The sequence below is a fragment of the Mytilus californianus genome, unplaced genomic scaffold (assembly GCF_021869535.1).
Source record: "Mytilus californianus isolate M0D057914Y unplaced genomic scaffold, xbMytCali1.0.p SCAF_7, whole genome shotgun sequence".
In the NCBI taxonomy this organism is placed as follows: domain Eukaryota; kingdom Metazoa; phylum Mollusca; class Bivalvia; order Mytilida; family Mytilidae; genus Mytilus; species Mytilus californianus.
In genome coordinates, this window is record NW_026262723.1 from 72,211,996 (window position 1) to 72,228,280 (window position 16,285).

Sequence of the window (16,285 nt, forward strand, 5' to 3'; positions counted from 1 at the left end):
GACAAGGAAACTGTCAATCTTAGTCAATTAAGATTGGAGTCGAACCAAGCTACCTACCACGTGTAGAGTTCGAACTCTGAGATAAGCAATGAAGCAGTAATTTTCACCAATGAAAGAAACTTGTTTCTCACTTTATCCAGTTTTCGTTTGGTATATAGTTTTATTTTCTATTATTCAAATTGAAGAAACCAAGACGTTTTAAAAACGAATTGAAGAAAAAAAGGTAGCCAAGTGCATAGTTCTTTCAAACATATTATTTTATCGCTGAGATGCTGTCTCGTCATGCCAAGAAATTGCCTCCGTTGAAATTTTGCAAACATCCCATAGAGCAAATTACATGGATGATTAATATTGACCATTTGGTATATGGCCGTGTTCTAAGCGACACATACATGCAGGTCATAAATTAATTTGTTGAATGAAATCAAATCTTTAACAACTAATAGGTGCCGTAGGAGGTCCACCGGAATTTTTAGAGAGGATTTCTTGGCATGTAACAGATAGAAAACTCAGTGTTAGAATTTATAGAACAGACAAGGGGCAGTGGCAAATATTTCATGTATATTATGAACACAGAGAAGATTACCCCGGCACTCTTTGTAAAAAAAAAAACCTTCTTTTTCTTCTATGTGCCTTCGGACTTTATGTTTCGAATTGTAGTTTCACTTTCCATATTCGGTATTCATTCTAATGTAAGCTCCACGTGGCAAAAATCACGTGATGCAAGAATGTAGTACTAGTATCTTGGAGTTAGGCTATTTCTTTCTTTTCGTGCGAGGACTCCAAGCAGACAACATGCATTTATATAACGGCACTGTAGATTTTCTTATTGAATAAAGAAAGTTCCCGGTCCGGTACATGAATAGATTGGTTAGAAAGCAAGGTTTTAATTTTAATTACATTGGAAAGCCTTATTTGAGGGTTGAAATTGGAGAGCACAAAAAAAAGAAAGGGGGTGGGGTTGTTCCACAGGGAATATTATTAGCATATGAACTCAACATTTGAAAGGTTTTTTTTTTATTTAATCAAAAGAGAGAAAAACAAATGTAAGACAAATTGTGAATGGTCTTTCTTCCTTTCTCCTGTGAGGGAATCTCGCATATATCTGGTTTACCGTCAAACCGAGCACATGTCTTTTGGTTATTTCTGTCACTAGGTGGCTGTCTCATTGACGTTTACCCCATATTTTTTCATTGAATCACAATGCACACGTACATGTTTTAGAACATGAAGTTAAGGTTTCATGTCATGAATAATAAAGTAAAAAAAAGCAAAAATGAGACTCAAAGAACAAAATAGAAAAAGACGAAATGATCTGATTTTCAAAAAATGACCTGTTTGGTCGCTCGTAATCGATTGTCTACAAATATAGTTCCTGTCATTTGTAATGAATGTAAACTTTAATATCTGTGGTTTTTTTTCATATCAAATTTTTTGGTTAAAATTATTAGTTATGTTATTTCTTTTATACTGGACTTTAAGATATTTTGTATTATGCTTTAGAACATTAGGGCATTGTGGGACTATGTGTCAAAGGTGTATGAAGAGCAACTCGTTCTATAAAAGCCGTGACTAGTTGCATGTGTCTTGTGACATCATTTCATGTCTAAGCAGTTCCGAATAAGTAAATTCTTGAGTATACGCCAAGACGAGCATCAGATTTTCAACGTTTGTTTCATTTTGTAGACTATGTACCTCAAATTTTTTAACTGAAAAAAAAATGTCTTCATTGGGAACTGTCGAGCTGAAACCTACACTCTTTAGGTTAGCAGGGACAGTACTCTGTTTTTAATTTTGTCATTTTTGCGCATGGGATCGTTAAAAACACTGTCAATGGTTCAAAGTATTGCTTGTCAAAGACATGTCTACTAAGTTAGCGAATGCTGCATTCGAATAGGGACTGCTCTATTCATTCTCAGAAATTTTGCAATCTTTTGAAATAGAAATTACCCTTTTCTGTTTAAAATAGATATTCTACATTATAAAGTGTCGACATTAAGTTAGTAATGGAACTTGAATAACTATGAAAAGTTTAATTTGTTTTAAGCCTTAAACAAAAGGTTGCCACACATGTAATATGATGGACACACCAACCTTTAAAGACAGGCCCCTTCAATGTTGCCTTATCCTTGGAAATCTTGAATATCTTCTCATTATCTATTGCTTTCCCCTAAAATAGCTGACAAAAATTTAAATTGTTCTGCTTTAAAACTCATCTATTCTTCTAGTTATTCAAAAATTATTAGAAGTTAAGCTTGTTCATGTCCAGCGGCACATATTACAGTGTTATCCGGATTCACCATTATACGATGCGGGAAAATTGCTATTGTCAAATTCAATTTCAAATAAATAGATTCGTGTTTAACAAAACTATGATATGTGTGTGAAACGTCTAAGATATACAATGATTGATGTATTCATTGTTGGTCTTTAACGCCACTTTTATCATTATTTGCTATGTCTTGACGCACAGCTTTTTTGTGTGTAGAAAGCTGGGACGCTCGGAGAGAACCACTGACCTTCGACAAGGAAACTGTCAATCTTAGTCAATTAAGATTGGAGTCGAACCAAGCTACCTACCACGTGTAGAGTTCGAACTCTGAGATAAGCAATGAAGCAGTAATTTTCACCAATGAAAGAAACTTGTTTCTCACTTTATCCAGTTTTCGTTTGGTATATAGTTTTATTTTCTATTATTCAAATTGAAGAAACCAAGACGTTTTAAAAACGAATTGAAGAAAAAAAGGTAGCCAAGTGCATAGTTCTTTCAAACATATTATTTTATCGCTGAGATGCTGTCTCGTCATGCCAAGAAATTGCCTCCGTTGAAATTTTGCAAACATCCCATAGAGCAAATTACATGGATGATTAATATTGACCATTTGGTATATGGCCGTGTTCTAAGCGACACATACATGCAGGTCATAAATTAATTTGTTGAATGAAATCAAATCTTTAACAACTAATAGGTGCCGTAGGAGGTCCACCGGAATTTTTAGAGAGGATTTCTTGGCATGCAACAGATAGAAAACTCAGTGTTAGAATTTATAGAACAGACAAGGGGCAGTGGCAAATATTTCATGTATATTATGAACACAGAGAAGATTACCCCGGCACCATTTGTAAAAAAAAAAACCTTCTTTTTCTTCTATGTGCCTTCGGACTTTATGTTTCGAATTGTAGTTTCACTTTCCATATTCGGTATTCATTCTAATGTAAGCTCCACGTGGCAAAAATCACGTGATGCAAGAATGTAGTATCTTGGAGTTAGGCTATTTCTTTCTTTTCGTGCGGGGACTCCAAGCAGACAACATGCATTTATATAACGGCACTGTAGATTTTCTTATTGAATAAAGAAAGTTCCCGGTCCGGTACATGAATAGATTGGTTAGAAAGCAAGGTTTTAATTTTAATTACATTGGAAAGCCTTATTTGAGGGTTGAAATTGGAGAGCACAAAAAAAAAAGAAAGGAGGTGGGGTTGTTCCACAGGGAATATTATTATCATATGAACTCAACATTTGAAAGGTTTTTTTTTTATTTAATAAAAAGAGAGAAAAACAAATGTAAGACAAATTGTGAATGGTCTTTCTTCCTTTCTCCTGTGAGGGAATCTCGCATATATCTGGTTTACCGTCAAACCGAGCACATGTCTTTTGGTTATTTCTGTCACTAGGTGGCTGTCTCATTGACGTTTACCCCATATTTTTTCAATGTCACAATGCACACGTACATGTTTTAGAACATGAAGTTAAGGTTTCATGTCATGAATAATAAAGTAAAAAAAAGCAAAAATGAGACTCAAAGAACAAAATAGAAAAAGACGAAATGATCTGATTTTCAAAAAATGACCTGTTTGGTCGCTCGTAATCGATTGTCTACAAATATAGTTCCTGTCATTTGTAATGAATGTAAACTTTAATATCTGTGGTTTTTTTTCATATCAAATTTTTTGGTTAAAATTATTAGTTATGTTATTTCTTTTATACTGGACTTTAAGATATTTTGTATTATGCTTTAGAACATTAGGGCATTGTGGGACTATGTGTCAAAGGTGTATGAAGAGCAACTCGTTCTATAAAAGCCGTGACTGGTTGCATGTGTCTTGTGACATCATTTCATGTCTAAGCAGTTCCGAATAAGTAAATTCTTGAGTATACGCCAAGACGAGCATCAGATTTTCAACGTTTGTTTCATTTTGTAGACTATGTACCTCAAATTTTTTAACTGAAAAAAAAATGTCTTCATTGGGAACTGTCGAGCTGAAACCTACACTCTTTAGGTTAGCAGGGACAGTACTCTGTTTTTAATTTTGTCATTTTTGCGCATGGGATCGTTAAAAACACTGTCAATGGTTCAAAGTATTGCTTGTCAAAGACATGTCTACTAAGTTAGCGAATGCTGCATTCGAATAGGGACTGCTCTATTCATTCTCAGAAATTTTGCAATCTTTTGAAATAGAAATTACCCTTTTCTGTTTAAAATAGATATTCTACATTATAAAGTGTCGACATTAAGTTAGTAATGGAACTTGAATAACTTTGAAAAGTTTAATTTAAAAAAGGTTGCCACATATGTAATATGATGGACACACCAACCTTTAAAGACAGGCCCCTTCAATGTTGCCTTATCCTTGGAAATCTTGAATATCTTCTCATTATCTATTGCTTTCCCCTAAAATAGCTGACAAAAATTTAAATTGTTCTGCTTTAAAACTCATCTATTCTTCTAGTTATTCAAAAATTATTAGAAGTTAAGCTTGTTCATGTCCAGCGGCACATATTACAGTGTTATCCGGATTCACCATTATACGATGCGGGAAAATTGCTATTGTCAAATTCAATTTCAAATAAATAGATTCGTGTTTAACAAAACTATGATATGTGTGTGAAACGTCTAAGATATACAATGATTGATGTATTCATTGTTGGTCTTTAACGCCACTTTTATCATTATTTGCTATGTCTTGACGCACAGCTTTTTTGTGTGTAGAAAGCTGGGACGCCCGGAGAGAACCACTGACCTTCGACAAGGAAACTGTCAATCTTAGTCAATTAAGATTGGAGTCGAACCAAGCTACCTACCACGTGTAGAGTTCGAACTCTGAGATAAGCAATGAAGCAGTAATTTTCACCAATGAAAGAAACTTGTTTCTCACTTTATCCAGTTTTCGTTTGGTATATAGTTTTATTTTCTATTATTCAAATTGAAGAAACCAAGACGTTTTAAAAACGAATTGAAGAAAAAAAGGTAGCCAAGTGCATAGTTCTTTCAAACATATTATTTTATCGCTGAGATGCTGTCTCGTCATGCCAAGAAATTGCCTCCGTTGAAATTTTGCAAACATCCCATAGAGCAAATTACATGGATGATTAATATTGACCATTTGGTATATGGCCGTGTTCTAAGCGACACATACATGCAGGTCATAAATTAATTTGTTGAATGAAATCAAATCTTTAACAACTAATAGGTGCCGTAGGAGGTCCACCGGAATTTTTAGAGAGGATTTCTTGGCATGTAACAGATAGAAAACTCAGTGTTAGAATTTATAGAACAGACAAGGGGCAGTGGCAAATATTTCATGTATATTATGAACACAGAGAAGATTACCCCGGCACTCTTTGTAAAAAAAAAAACCTTCTTTTTCTTCTATGTGCCTTCGGACTTTATGTTTCGAATTGTAGTTTCACTTTCCATATTCGGTATTCATTCTAATGTAAGCTCCACGTGGCAAAAATCACGTGATGCAAGAATGTAGTATCTTGGAGTTAGGCTATTTCTTTCTTTTCGTGCGAGGACTCGATCCAAGCAGACAACATGCATTTATATAACGGCACTGTAGATTTTCTTATTGAATAAAGAAAGTTCCCGGTCCGGTACATGAATAGATTGGTTAGAAAGCAAGGTTTTAATTTTAATTACATTGGAAAGCCTTATTTGAGGGTTGAAATTGGAGAGCACAAAAAAAAAGAAAGGGGGTGGGGTTGTTCCACAGGGAATATTATTAGCATATGAACTCAACATTTGAAAGGTTTTTTTTTTATTTAATAAAAAGAGAGAAAAACAAATGTAAGACAAATTGTGAATGATCTTTCTTCCTTTCTCCTGTGAGGGAATCTCGCATATATCTGGTTTACCGTCAAACCGAGCACATGTCTTTTGGTTATTTCTGTCACTAGGTGGCTGTCTCATTGACGTTTACCCCATATTTTTTCATTGAATCACAATGCACACGTACATGTTTTAGAACATGAAGTTAAGGTTTCATGTCATGAATAATAAAGTAAAAAAAAGCAAAAATGAGACTCAAAGAACAAAATAGAAAAAGACGAAATGATCTGATTTTCAAAAAATGACCTGTTTGGTCGCTCGTAATCGATTGTCTACAAATATAGTTCCTGTCATTTGTAATGAATGTAAACTTTAATATCTGTGGTTTTTTTTCATATCAAATTTTTTGGTTAAAATTATTAGTTATGTTATTTCTTTTATACTGGACTTTAAGATATTTTGTATTATGCTTTAGAACATTAGGGCATTGTGGGACTATGTGTCAAAGGTGTATGAAGAGCAACTCGTTCTATAAAAGCCGTGACTAGTTGCATGTGTCTTGTGACATCATTTCATGTCTAAGCAGTTCCAAATAAGTAAATTCTTGAGTATACGCCAAGACGAGCATCAGATTTTCAACGTTTGTTTCATTTTGTAGACTATGTACCTCAAATTTTTTAACTGAAAAAAAAATGTCTTCGTTGGGAACTGTCGAGCTGAAACCTACACTCTTTAGGTTAGCAGGGACAGTACTCTGTTTTTTAATTTTGTCATTTTTGCGCATGGGATCGTTAAAAACACTGTCAATGGTTCAAAGTATTGCTTGTCAAAGACATGTCTACTAAGTTAGCGAATGCTGCATTCGAATATGGACTGTTCTATTCGTTCTCAGAAATTTTGCAATCTTTTGAAATAGAAATTACCCTTTTCTGTTTAAAATAGATATTCTACATTATAAAGTGTCGACATTAAGTTAGTAATGGAACTTGAATAACTTTGAAAAGTTTAATTTGTTTTAAGCCTTAAACAAAAGGTTGCCACATATGTAATATGATGGACACACCAACCTTTAAAGACAGGCCCCTTCAATGTTGCCTTATCCTTGGAAATCTTGAATATCTTCTCATTATCTATTGCTTTCCCCTAAAATAGCTGACAAAAATTTAAATTGTTCTGCTTTAAAACTCATCTATTCTTCTAGTTATTCAAAAATTATTAGAAGTTAAGCTTGTTCATGTCCAGCGGCACATATTACAGTGTTATCCGGATTCACCATTATACGATGCGGGAAAATTGCTATTGTCAAATTCAATTTCAAATAAATAGATTCGTGTTTAACAAAACTATGATATGTGTGTGAAACGTCTAAGATATACAATGATTGATGTATTCATTGTTGGTCTTTAACGCCACTTTTATCATTATTTGCTATGTCTTGACGCACAGCTTTTTTGTGTGTAGAAAGCTGGGACGCCCGGAGAGAACCACTGACCTTCGACAAGGAAACTGTCAATCTTAGTCAATTAAGATTGGAGTCGAACCAAGCTACCTACCACGTGTAGAGTTCGAACTCTGAGATAAGCAATGAAGCAGTAATTTTCACCAATGAAAGAAACTTGTTTCTCACTTTATCCAGTTTTCGTTTGGTATATAGTTTTATTTTCTATTATTCAAATTGAAGAAACCAAGACGTTTTAAAAACGAATTGAAGAAAAAAAGGTAGCCAAGTGCATAGTTCTTTCAAACATATTATTTTATCGCTGAGATGCTGTCTCGTCATGCCAAGAAATTGCCTCCGTTGAAATTTTGCAAACATCCCATAGAGCAAATTACATGGATGATTAATATTGACCATTTGGTATATGGCCGTGTTCTAAGCGACACATACATGCAGGTCATAAATTAATTTGTTGAATGAAATCAAATCTTTAACAACTAATAGGTGCCGTAGGAGGTCCACCGGAATTTTTAGAGAGGATTTCTTGGCATGTAACAGATAGAAAACTCAGTGTTAGAATTTATAGAACAGACAAGGGGCAGTGGCAAATATTTCATGTATATTATGAACACAGAGAAGATTACCCCGGCACTCTTTGTAAAAAGAAAAACCTTCTTTTTCTTCTATGTGCCTTCGGACTTTATGTTTCGAATTGTAGTTTCACTTTCCATATTCGGTATTCATTCTAATGTAAGCTCCACGTGGCAAAAATCACGTGATGCAAGAATGTAGTACTAGTATCTTGGAGTTAGGCTATTTCTTTCTTTTCGTGCGAGGACTCCAAGCAGACAACATGCATTTATATAACGGCACTGTAGATTTTCTTATTGAATAAAGAAAGTTCCCGGTCCGGTACATGAATAGATTGGTTAGAAAGCAAGGTTTTAATTTTAATTACATTGGAAAGCCTTATTTGAGGGTTGAAATTGGAGAGCACAAAAAAAAAAAGAAAGGGGGTGGGGTTGTTCCACAGGGAATATTATTAGCATATGAACTGAACATTTGAAAGGTTTTTTTTTTATTTAATAAAAAGAGAGAAAAACAAATGTAAGACAAATTGTGAATGATCTTTCTTCCTTTCTCCTGTGAGGGAATCTCGCATATATCTGGTTTACCGTCAAACCGAGCACATGTCTTTTGGTTATTTCTGTCACTAGGTGGCTGTCTCATTGACGTTTACCCCATATTTTTTCATTGAATCACAATGCACACGTACATGTTTTAGAACATGAAGTTAAGGTTTCATGTCATGAATAATAAAGTAAAAAAAAGCAAAAATGAGACTCAAAGAACAAAATAGAAAAAGACGAAATGATCTGATTTTCAAAAAATGACCTGTTTGGTCGCTCGTAATCGATTGTCTACAAATATAGTTCCTGTCATTTGTAATGAATGTAAACTTTAATATCTGTGGTTTTTTTTCATATCAAATTTTTTGGTTAAAATTATTAGTTATGTTATTTCTTTTATACTGGACTTTAAGATATTTTGTATTATGCTTTAGAACATTAGGGCATTGTGGGACTATGTGTCAAAGGTGTATGAAGAGCAACTCGTTCTATAAAAGCCGTGACTGGTTGCATGTGTCTTGTGACATCATTTCATGTCAAAGCAGTTCCGAATAAGTAAATTCTTGAGTATACGCCAAGACGAGCATCAGATTTTCAACGTTTGTTTCATTTTGTAGACTATGTACCTCAAATTTTTGAACTGAAAAAAAAATGTCTTCATTGGGAACTGTCGAGCTGAAACCTACACTCTTTAGGTTAGCAGGGACAGTACTCTGTTTTTTAATTTTGTCATTTTTGCGCATGGGATCGTTAAAAACACTGTCAATGGTTCAAAGTATTGCTTGTCAAAGACATGTCTACTAAGTTAGCGAATGCTGCATTCGAATAGGGACTGCTCTATTCATTCTCAGAAATTTTGCAATCTTTTGAAATAGAAATTACCCTTTTCTGTTTAAAATAGATATTCTACATTATAAAGTGTCGACATTAAGTTAGTAATGGAACTTGAATAACTTTGAAAAGTTTAATTTAAAAAAGGTTGCCACATATGTAATATGATGGACACACCAACCTTTAAAGACAGGCCCCTTCAATGTTGCCTTATCCTTGGAAATCTTGAATATCTTCTCATTATCTATTGCTTTCCCCTAAAATAGCTGACAAAAATTTAAATTGTTCTGCTTTAAAACTCATCTATTCTTCTAGTTATTCAAAAATTATTAGAAGTTAAGCTTGTTCATGTCCAGCGGCACATATTACAGTGTTATCCGGATTCACCATTATACGATGCGGGAAAATTGCTATTGTCAAATTCAATTTCAAATAAATAGATTCGTGTTTAACAAAACTATGATATGTGTGTGAAACGTCTAAGATATACAATGATTGATGTATTCATTGTTGGTCTTTAACGCCACTTTTATCATTATTTGCTATGTCTTGACGCACAGCTTTTTTGTGTGTAGAAAGCTGGGACGCCCCGAGAGAACCACTGACCTTCGACAAGGAAACTGTCAATCTTAGTCAATTAAGATTGGAGTCGAACCAAGCTACCTACCACGTGTAGAGTTCGAACTCTGAGATAAGCAATGAAGCAGTAATTTTCACCAATGAAAGAAACTTGTTTCTCACTTTATCCAGTTTTCGTTTGGTATATAGTTTTATTTTCTATTATTCAAATTGAAGAAACCAAGACGTTTTAAAAACGAATTGAAGAAAAAAAGGTAGCCAAGTGCATAGTTCTTTCAAACATATTATTTTATCGCTGAGATGCTGTCTCGTCATGCCAAGAAATTGCCTCCGTTGAAATTTTGCAAACATCCCATAGAGCAAATTACATGGATGATTAATATTGACCATTTGGTATATGGCCGTGTTCTAAGCGACACATACATGCAGGTCATAAATTAATTTGTTGAATGAAATCAAATCTTTAACAACTAATAGGTGCCGTAGGAGGTCCACCGGAATTTTTAGAGAGGATTTCTTGGCATGATATCAGCTAGGGTGCAATTTTATCAAATCATAGAAATTTCTGTGGTCAGACCTATAATGAGACAGTCCTAAAATTTAACAATCCACTAATCAGACGGTCCTACAGAGACGAGAGTTTTGTGCTTTTTGCTTGACTCACGTATAATGCTCAAAATTGAGTGACATTTTCGTATTACTTTGGTGTCCGCATGAATTGTGCTATATGCTATCGATGCGTCGGGCCATATGTAGATATAACTTTGCGATTAGAATATGGGCTTAAGAAGTTTTGAACTTTCACGGCCCATGTATTCTTATAGTTTTTATGTGTTCGATTCCAATTTCTTTTGCAGAAAATTACTCGACATACAACTACTATAGTATGTATAGTATATAACATCATGATCTAGCCCGTGCTTAATATAACTGAATGCCATTAAACCACCAAAGACTCCAAAATGTAAATTCAAAGCGATGATAAGTTATGTTTTAGAAGCGTCATTTAGTGTTTTGCCAACTCCCCTCCCAACCACTCCAAAACAGAGGTCTCGTAGATTTTCATCCTTAATCCGTATTAGACTCTTATATAAGTCCCCGATGTCCCTTACTCCTCTGTTAACAATATTTTTGTCTGAGTTAATATTGTCGGAATGTCTGTCCATTTTGCAGCATAAAGATACTATAGAAGTCGTCATGAATGAAAAAAGTTCGTCTCTTCACACTGGGTTGATTTGCTTGCAATTATAACTACATGTAGCCTCGGGGTAGGTTTCATTGTTATTAGCTTCATTTATGGTTAATCCAGACATTTTACCGCTTCCACTACAAAAGTTTGGGTGCACGCGCCCTCCCCCCTTTTTCAAAATCCTAGATCCGCATCTGATGTCGCGGTGGATCTTCTATCCAAAAAGAGGCAGATGCAATGTAGTCATCGGATTAAATTTTATAGATTAATTTAAGTTTTTAACAGTCGTCGGCCAGTGTTATTTTACTTTCATAATAAGTTTTATTTAAAATAAAAACGGATTGTGTGCAGTGGCGCATCATCCAAAAAAAAAATGTCCGGACCATACAAAAACCTGTTTATGCAAAGTTTTTTTTTATGTTTATACGGCTTTGATCCACTCAGGTTTGTTGGCTCGTCTGAAGGCATCACATAAGACGTATATGGAATCAAACGAGGGCAGTAATTGTGCAACTCGTTGTGTAATTCGCATATTGATTTTTTCCACACCTGAAGTTTTTTACGGTTATATGTACAACTATTAACTGCACAAGCAATGCTTCCATGTTTTTTATAACTTTCGGCAGCATCCATAGTAAAATAAATCAGAAAATGAAAGAAATACAAATGTAAACAGAAAATCGATAATGTTTTGATCAATACACGTGCGTTATTTTTCACGGTTGTAATGGCGGATCGGTCACGTGAGAGGTTAATGGATGCGCCCATGTTTTCTATGTCAATTACAGGTAAACCCGTCTATTGATTATAATTAAAAAGTAGTTATAATCAAATGTTATAGTAAAGAAAAATAAATTAGGCCAGGGCACCTGACGAGGATGAACGGCCTTGGTCGAACTTGACCTAAATGATATCCGAAACACCAGGTGTAATATCATCAAATTAAAGAAAAGAAATTCATAGAAGACCAGTTGATTACCACAGATCATTTACGTTGGGAAAATCCTTTCAAATAAATAGATGTGTAAAAGTTTATAACTAACCACAGACCAATCTACCGAGAAAAGGTCAAATCAGGTTTTAACAGTTAAAGATGATATATATAAGTTAAAGTAAATATATATAAGCGAAAGATGCTATATATATATGAATCACCACATCATGCATTAACAAAGCAATAATAGAATAAACCTGTAATTGAAGACAAACATTTAAATGCATATAAAATTGCATATAACGTATACACAGCGATACATGGAAAATCATTAAAGAAACTAGATACGGACAAGAAATAAAATATCCTATCCTATCCTATAGGCAATAATATTAGTATAGGTTTTGCTAAGATTGGTTCATGGACACGATTATTTATAAAATGAAACGTAGGAAACCAGTTTACTAGTTTGTACTTAATTTGATAATTTGTTTTGATTGGCTGATTTAAAGGGGAACTTTGATTTTCAATGCAAATATTTATATAAGATATCTTATAAACTTTATGAGATATCTTATAAATAATTTTTATATAAGATATCTCATGAAACATATAAGATATCTCATATAATATATAAGATATCTTATAAAGTTTATAAGATATCTTATTAAGAAAATTATATGAGATATCTTATAAATTATATGAGATATCTTATAAACTATATAAGATATCTTATAAACTATATAAGATATCTTATAAACTATATAAAATATCTTATTAAGTATATAAGATATCTTATAAAGATTATAAGATATCTTATATATTATATGAGATATCTTGAAGTTAGAATAAATAGTAAAACGGCTTGCCATACATTTCCCTATGCAGCACAATTTTTTTCTCGAGTTATTTATTGTTGTTTGGGTAGCTTGGATTTACTTGTCTGCACGTACGGATTTCAGAAGTGTGTCGAAAAGAGTGGCGGAAGATACCAATTACATTTTACAATACTAGTTTATTTAGTTTTGTTTTAACTGCACCTGTGTTTTCGTCCTCTGAAAAATCAACATTTTAAAATATTAGAGATCGTTCTCAAGTAATTTTACTGTACATTCTTCTTTGTACATTTTATCGTTCCCTCATAGAGATAAACAAAAACGAGTACTCCGAAAATCTATTTCAACACACGACACCTGTTTATGTGCCCGTCCTAAGTAGGGACATCGTCAGTAGCTGTCTTTTTTTATCTTTATGTTTTTGCCCATTCTATCTCATTGACGTATACTCTATATCTACCTTCAGTCACGTATACTCTCAACAAAGTTCCTGTCATCTGAATAAGGACAATGCAAGAATTTGTTTTCAACTCAACCTGGAAAAGCGCAAAATTATTTTGGACGATAAATTTGGCTACAGATTTGTTTATGTTTCGTATGATGAAGGTATAGTTTGTCAAACAGATGTAACATATTTTGACATATTGTCGTATCGATGATAGTGCTCGAGGATTCCATGAATGGTTTATTACTAATGAAAGTTTCATTAAGTATCTTCCAGGACAGAATAATTTTGGAATTACGATCCCTGACCTGCTTGAGGGAAGAATATTCACCGCGATGTGGAGTGTAACAATATGCTCTCAAAGATAAGGTTTATATTTCACAACCTACAATATCCGACTTTATAGTAAAGTGGTGTAACGTAAAAAAAGGAGGACTCCAGTTCAACAATATAAAAAAACCTAACCAATCGATCAATCCGTTTGAAACTATCATGTTGGACTATTTTCAAGTTCGAAACAGTACATTTCCATTACAAAAGCAACGGTTTAATAATGCAATGTTGAATTTGAGGAATATATTACAAGAAAATTGGAAACAACCGAGAAGTCATCTAAAACCAACTGATATGGAGTATGCTATGAAATGTATTTGCATTTTTCAACGAATGCGTTCTGACGAAATTCACACTTTTGACGTAAAATGTAATATTGTAGAGAAAGTTACGAAGGCGTCATTGACTGAAAATGAAAGTGAGTCACAGGATATTTTAGCTTGGTCTCATCCTCTAGTGCTACAGAAAGAGACGAAAAATGCGTTGACCATATATATTGCTAAACTTGTGTATTGTCTTAATGCAATAAATCAATATTTTGAATAAACATGTTGTATTGATCTGTATAGATACTCTTCAATTCTTGAGTAAGTTTTGGATTTTTAAATATTTTGGCCTCTAGCATCACCGAAGAGATATCAATTGTCGAAATGCGCAATTGGTACCATGCCAAGAAATTTCCTCCGTTGAAATTTTACAAACATCCCACAGAGCAAATTACACGGATGATTAATATTGACCATTTGGTACATGGCCGTAAATTAATTTGTTGAAATCAAATATTTAACTACCAATGGGTGCCGTAGGAGGTCCACCGGAGTTTTGAGCGAGGATTTCTTGGCATGATTTATGTTATTGCAAATCAAAGATGTTTTACTTTTTGATAACTCATCAATGTTTCAAATATTAATGTTAACATAACTTTTTTAATGCTTTATCAGTATAAACTATCCTCTTTTTTCTTAAACCGTACAAATTAGCGCGAAATGTGTATAACTCAAATGAAAAGGTAGCCATTTTGCACAGGGGTTGATGTGAAAAAACGAATATGGAGCAATGCTACGAAACAACACAACGTAACTTAAGGTAATAAGCAAAACCAGACTAAAGATCCCAACAGATTCTTCAACAGTGGGAACCAACACCATACAACGAGCTCTCAATATCACCGACAAACATTTAGAAAATCGAAATAATAGTACAAAGCCATGTCAATGACCAACATTTTCCTGACAGGCTCATTTAACATGAGGGGGTAAGCTTGTTTTAAGTACGACAATCACATCTTTTGTACAACAAAAATCATTCCAAATGGTTCCCAGTTTAACACAAGATATACTTCAATACTATATATACAAGTCTAAATTGAAAAACATTTTCCACATTATTATTTATTCCGTTTATTTGGCAATCGCCAATGGCAGTCAGCAGGGTTTAAGAACATCCGTTGTTAGACCTGCTATAGTCAAATGCGTTTTGTTAAAATATACTTTTTCACTTCTTTGGTCTTTTGGAAAATGTTGTTTGTGCTGTATCTAGACCCCTCTACCAAGAAATTTGTTTTGAATGCACACGTATAAAAATTGCGGTTTTTATCCAATCATAGGTTTGAATACAATTTAGACTTGTATATATAAACACGTCTAAATTGAAAACAACGTATATATATACCGTATATATATATATATACTCTAACGCATGGTATTTCTTAATCATAAGAAATCCGATGGACAAGGTATAATTTGCAGTTGTCACTACACATAGGCAGACATATACATATATTTATTTACAGTGATTGTATGATTCTAAAAATAGACTAGCATCCTGTAATTATACTGACGAGATGAGTAGATGATCATTTATGTACACTAAAAGAATACTTCGTGTATTGTATCAGATATCCTTGTTCAATTCCTACGAGAAGGTAACACCTCCCGAAACGAAAGCTGATTTTTATCAGCTATAGTTAGAGGAGGGGATAAGGTGTCTGCGCAATGCTAGGCGGCGGTGTTGTCTTAGAAGTAAGAATTAAAAAGTACAGGTTCAGCCCCGCTCGGGGAGGAAGTAAAGAAACAGATCTACTCTAACATCGGTAGGTTGATTTTCTATATATATATATATATATAAGTCTAGTAATTTGCACAACGATACTAATATAAGATGGTATTATACGAAGATGTTGTTAATAAATCGTGTTGACAAATATTTCGGCTTAACAAATAGCCTTCTTCAGTGTCAAAAACTTTAACAATACTGATTATATGTATAAAAATAGCTCAGTAATACAGGTAAGTTTTGGTCTATTGATTTAATCCAAAATCCTGAACATCATAATATAAAGCAAAACTCAATACTCAAATATACGTGACTGTGTATATTTACATCAAAAAATGAGTGAAAAATAAAACTAAGTATTTTTTATTGATGCCGTTTGGATGATGTACATTTAGTTCCTTTATCCAAAAGCTTTCCCGAACCTGTCGCTGGGCATCACTCCAGTGAATGTTCTGTTCAATC